Raw genomic sequence first — 6,771 nt, 5'->3', positions numbered from 1 at the left:
TTGAGATGTTGTTAGATGGGGATGTTTTTCAGGACTGTGTCATGAAATGCAAGATCAGAATAATTATCTGATTGCACAGAAAGTCACCAGTGTTTCCAGGTTTCTATGAAATATGACCTACAATTAATTACAATTTGAGTTAAATAGTTCAACTTCTAAAATAGTATGTTAAAAATAAGCTGTTCTGTGTTGGAATGGTGTGGGTGTATACAAGTCATAAAAAATATTCATGCAAGTAGAAGGCTGATTGGCCAGCTCATCCTCCTCAGGAGGATGACATCATCCTCTATGAGGAAATAGCAAGCATTTCTTTTTAGAAATCTGTTTGAGATACAAGTATGATGTAGGGTTTTTGAAGTGTTTGTTTATTTCCTCCAATTTATGCATTGGCCACAAATATGAGTATAGGACCTTATTTGGGTATGAGTTATTATATATGAACTTTTAAACGTGAGATTTTTACTGGACAATTACTTTAAGCGTTGATTGACTTATATGCACAGACTTTTACACACAGAGATGTTAATTGTTTATGCAAGGCTGGCTAAGGAACCCTCCATCTCTCATGGGTCAGGGGCCTCATGTCATTGTATTGATTGATTGCACTGATGTTAACATGATTGAGTCATATTAGGATGAGATTAGACATAGACTATATCGCATGTGAGTGGCCCGGTTATAGATGACTTAGAGAAATGCCCCGGGGGAAGTTTGAGATCCTGATGTTTTGAACGATATGTGTTATGAGTTTGTGAAGTTGTTGAGATGATTTAGAAATGAATAGACTACTTGTATACACTCTCATTCAAGTGTTTACTATTGAAGAAAACTTATATTAAATGAAATACCTAAAATGTGCATCCAACATTCTGTTTTTATTCTCAGGAGTTAGAAGGCTCATTCATTTTGTGATTTTGTTTCACTCATCACATGCAACGTATGGTTGACACAAATTTGACAAAGACTGTTGAATGGCATACAATCGAGCACAACGATCGCTGCTGGCATTGAATGCACTGTAATTGCATGACATGCATAATGCAGCTTATCCACATCTGAGTTGCCCCTCCCATGTGTACGATGACGCTGGAGAAGAAGAAGAGAAGAAAATGTGGCAGTATTACAAAGCCCTCTCATTGCACTCTCAGTGAGAGGACACGTTGCAGCTTCTATAAACGTGGCCACATCTGACCTCATTCCTTCTCCCATTCGGGTTTTCTTCTGCTGTATGTCACTAAGGGCATTCAACCTAGGAACATGTCTAACGTTCTTATTACAATGAAAAAACGTCATATCAGAGGGTGAAATGAAATGTTTTGCTGCATTATTATTAAAACGTTATTGAGCTACTGTTGTAAAACAAAATATAGACTCTATGGGCTGGTATCCTGTACACAGGTTAAGCCTTGCAGAAAATATCAATTATATTTCAGAAATTATTCAACATGTATCCATACAGTTGCAGTACTTTGTGTTTTTTCTGTCCTTCCTGCACCTGCTGTTGTCTATGGGTGGTTTGCCCTTTATTTCCATATGCAGGGCCATGTTTACAGCCTTCTGCAGGTACCATTTTGTAGCTCTAAACAGTTTTTCTCTACAGTCTGTTATGTTAAAAACCAAATGGAAGTTGAGGATAAGGACTCTCTGTTCAAACAATTGATTAGGAGACAGGCATCTGTCAATAACATAATTCTCAATTCCATTAACACTTCTGTAACATATATTCAACATATAGTACCAGTCAAAAGTTTGGACACACCTACTCAGTCAATGGTTTTTCATTAGTTTTATTATTTTCTACATTGTAGAAAATAGTGAAGACATCAAAACTATGAAATAACACATATGGAATAATGTAGTAACCAAGAAACTGTTAAACAAATAAAAATATATTTTATATATTAGATTCTTTGAAGTAGCCACCCTTTGCCTTGATGACAGCTTTGCACACTCTTGGCATTATCTCAACTATCTTCATGAGGAATGCTTTTCCAACCGTCTTGAAGTAATTCCCACATATGCTGAGCACTTGTTGACTGCTTTTCCTTCACTCTGCGGTCTGACTCATTCCAAACCATCTCAATTGGGTTGAGGTCTGGTGATTGTGGGGGCCAGATCATCTGATGCAGCACTCCATCACTCTCCTCCTTTGTCAAATTGCCCTTAAACAGTCTGGAGGTGTGTTGGGTCATTGTCCTATTGAAAAGAAAATGATAGTTCCACTAAGCGCAAACCAGATGGGATGGTGTATTTCTGCAGAATGCTGTGGTAGCCATGCTGGTTAAGTGTGCCTAGAATTCTAAATATATCACAGACAGTGTCACCAGCAAAGCGCCCCCACACATCACACCTCCTCCTCCATGCTTCATGGTGGGAACCACACATGTGGAGATCATCCGTTCCCCTACTATGCCTCTCACAAAGACATGGCAGTTGGAACAAAAAATTTTGACTCATCAGACCAAAGGACATATTTACACTGGTCTAATGTCCATTGCTCGTGTTTCTTGGCCCAAGCAAGTCTCTTATTATTATTATTATTGTACTTTAGTAGTGGTTTCTTTGCAGCAATTCCACCATGAAGGCCTGATTCACGCAGCCTTCTCTAACAGTTGATGTTGCCATGTGTCTGTTACTTGAACTATTTGAAGCATTTATTTGGGCAGCTATCTGAGGTGCAGTTAACTCTAAGGAACGTATCCTCTGCAACAGAGGTAACTCTGGGTCTTCCTTTCATGTGGCGGTCCTCTTGAGAGACAGTTTCATCATAGCGCTTGATGGTTTTTGTGACTGCACTAGAGGAAACTTTCAAAGTTCTTGAAATGTTCTGTATTGACTGACCTTCATGTCATAAAGTAATGATGGACTGTCGTTTCTCTTTGCTTATTTGAGCTGTTCGTTGTCTTTTACCAAATAGGGCTATATTCTGTATACCACTCCTACCTTGTCACAACACAACTGATGTGCTCAAACACATTAAGAAGGACAGAAATTCCACAAATTAACTTTTAACAAGGCACATATGTTACTTGAAATGCATTCCAGGTGACTACCTCATGAAGCTGGTTGAGAGAATGGGTGGCTACCTTGAAGAATCTCAAATATCAATTATATTTTAATTTGTTTCACACTTTTTTGCTTACGACTTGATTCCATATGTGTTATTTCATAGTTTTTATGTCTTCACTATTATTCTACAGTGTAGAACATAGTACAAATAAAGAAAAACCCTTGAATGAGTAGGTGTGTCCAAACTTTTGACTGGTACTATATGTTGATCTCTACTTTTACTTGAATTCTATCACCTATTTCATCAAATCTATTTCATCAATTGTGCTGACTGTCATTGTGGCTCTGTGGTTAAGAAAGTACTTGTATTGTACAATGTCCTGATAATATTGTGAATACTCTTCATAAGCAGTCTATTACACAGTTATAATTTCATTACTAACGTGCTTCACAATTCACTGCTACAGGCCTATTATATAAAGCCATTGTTTACAAGGGACACATAGTAACCCATGAAGATGGTTGATGGTGCCCTGAGGCAGAGGTTTCAAGCCACAATACAAGCAAACTCACTTCCTGAATCTCCTTTGATAAGAGAGAGAATGTTAGGGATAATGATAGTGTGTGTGTGTGTGTGTGTGTGTGTGTGTGTGTGTGTGTGTGTGTGTGTGTGTGTGTGTGTGTGTGCGTGCGTGCGTGCGTGCGTGCGTGCGTGCGCAAGCGCGTGTGCGTGTGTATTTTCAACTACAATTAAAAATGCAGACACACAATCTTGCCCTCTTTCTTTCCAGCCGTCACACAGTGTTTGCGTCTGCCCTTCAGTCCTCTGTAATCATGAATGTGTCCTGTCAAAATAGGGATATCTGGTTATTGCAGTCCCATTGTCACTATCTTTGAGTAGAAATCAGGCTTGTTCCAACTACTCAATGTCTGGCTCAACTAACAAATTCAATTTGGGGAGAAATATGTAGTACTAGTTATACAGTGATATCAAGCAGCTGTTGTTAGTTAATATCACTCACTAAGTTTATAATTTTAGGACCAGAGCAATGGGAAAGGTCTTGCTTTCGGTTGGAACGGAAGTTCATGGAGTGAGAACAGTGAGTTTCAAACACTTAATCAGAATGTCATTGTTTTATTTAAGTGTGTTGGACATCAAAGCTATACTACAGTAAATGGAAAGACAACTTAAATGCATGATGAGTTTGTGATGGTCTATCCCTGCCCTTTTAGTTTATTCTGTAACATTCACAGTCGTTAAAGATGCTAAGACACTGCCATTCCAGTGAAACGAGGAGGAAACCTGCAGGGTGGAGTTATAAGCAGAACTTGTGATTTTGGTGTTTTTGTTGGACTGAATTGATAGTAATCTATATTTCTGAGGTCACAGTGTCATGGTTCAGGCTGGTGGTCAGTATGGAAACATACTGGATGAGAGTGTGGCGTTTCAGCAGTCTGTATGGTCTCCAGGGACAACCTTTTTCTCACAAGTACTGCTAAAATACCTGCCTCACAAACTGCCAGAAGGATTTTAGATAAAAGTCTACAGTATTTGTTAGGAGGAAGCCTTCACATCTTTAAAAAGGAGAAATGAGATACCCTTACTTTTGAATTATATTAAAATAAAAGTCTGACAATAGGATTTGGGAGAAGGACGTCTTTATGACTGTCTTACAGTAATGTTATCAACAGTGGAGACTTATAGCCTCCACATCTTAATGAAAGGAGGAACAGGAAACCCCCTCGTTTGAATTAGATGCCCAGAATCCTTACAACTCTAAGAAGAAAGAGGAAATCCCAATATTTTCATTGGCCCATAGAAGTCATAACCAAAGAGTAACTGTGTGAGAGAGAAGGCGTTATGCCACAGTGGCAACTGCTACAGTCTACTCTGACTGACATAACTTACTGTTTTCCACAATGAAACCCAATACTCATCCCTTACAGAGAATAGGCTAGGTTGAGAATGGTGGCCAAGACACTATTGTCAAAACACATCTCACTCTTGACATAAGACAACAGAAAGTCAGCCAGGATGTGAATGTAATAAAATTGTGTTCTCAAAAAAGCACCTTTGAAGACTTTTAATACTGTAATAGGAATCTAATATCTGAACTAAAGCCTAAAGCCCATTAGGCTTTGGAGCACTGTAGCAGGCATAGTTTTGAAGGTAATATTAAAGGCAGAAAACAGAGCATTCCTCTCCAAGCCTCTGAGCTATACACTGTTGCAAGCCGCAACACAGCATCTGGCTTTGTCCACGTGTTTCTACTTGAAACGGATGGAGCTTATGCAAGATTTGCTCCAAATAATTGTGATGCCAAAATCTGGTTGATACTATCAATTATTGTGAAGACAAAGTCGTATTTAAAATCCTGAGAGGTTAATCTATAGCTAGAGGCACGGAACAGTCCCCCGATGTATCAGTTGAATAAGAAATGATTCATAATGCATAATGATTACTATGTAATGGCCAGCTCATTACGATATAGGATTTTTGGAGCCCAGGTTTTGGGTTAACCTGGCTCCATGCAGACATGTTATGTCCTCTAAAATGAAGGCAGTCATCTTTTGTGATCCCAACCATTCCAGACAAATTGTAGGTTAGGAATGGGCAAATTGTATTTGGGATATGATTGCCTGAAATGTTTACTTTTAAATGTTAATGTCTGTTATTATGTAAAAGAAAACATATTGTTGCCATAATAGATGTGAAGTAGCTAAGATCTTTATTCTTTCTGAAGTCAGAAGCGATAGAAGCGTAAAAACATTAAGTAGTGTTATCCTGATAACACTCCAACTTTTTCTTTAGATACTGTGCAACTTGCCACAAACCGACATATTCCATAATCTCTGCATTTATTTTTCCAAGCCACCCTAGAAGCAGATATGTTCTGTGTAAACATAGATGATTAATACAACTCTCTCAGGAGTAAGAATGAGTAGAGAAGTGCATCGAAATGTCCATCTACCCCAAGTAGGCACAGGCCTTCTTCTTCGCTTTCAACTCATATCTTCCTATACCTTATCAGCCTTGTGGGGTGTGTGGTAGATTTATTCAGGCCTATATCATGTTCAAATGAGTCACGGAATGTAATAAGGAAACACTAAGAGACCTTGAGCAGTGCTGTCCTGCACTTTCTGTAGCCAGCCAGACAGCTGTACCTCATTTCTGCTCCGAGTCCAGTCTCTCTCTCCCTCTCTCTCTCTCTCTCTCTCTCTCTCTCTCTCTCTCTCTCTCTCTCTCTCTCTCTCTCTCTCTCTCTCTCTCTCTCTCGCTCTCTCAAAATTCAATTTAAGGGCTTTATTAGCATGGGAAACACATGTTAACGTTGCCAAAGCAAGTGAAGTAGATAATAAACACAAGTGAAATAAACGATACAAATTAACACTCACAAAATTTCCAAAATGATGGAGACATTTCAAATGTCATATCACGTGGAAATAGTTTAAGTCCAAAAGGGAAAATAAATAAACATAACAATGGGTTGTATTTACAATTGTGTTTGTTCTTCACTGGTTGCCCTTTTCTTGTGGCAACAGGTCACAAATCTTGCTTCTGTGATGGCACACTGTGGTATTTCACCCAATAGATATGGGAGTTTATCACAATGGGGTTTGTTTTCTTTGTGGATCTGTGTAATCTGAGGGAAATGTGTGTCTCTAATATGGTCATACATTTGGCAGGAGGTTAGGAAGTGTAGCTCAGTTTCCACCTCATTTTGTGGACAGTGTGCACATAGCCTGTCTTCTCTTGAGAGC

This window comes from Oncorhynchus masou, chromosome 31 (assembly GCF_036934945.1).
Source record: "Oncorhynchus masou masou isolate Uvic2021 chromosome 31, UVic_Omas_1.1, whole genome shotgun sequence".
NCBI lineage: Eukaryota > Metazoa > Chordata > Actinopteri > Salmoniformes > Salmonidae > Oncorhynchus > Oncorhynchus masou.
The sequence above is the reverse complement of the archived record's forward strand: the minus strand, read 5'-3'. Positions refer to the sequence as shown.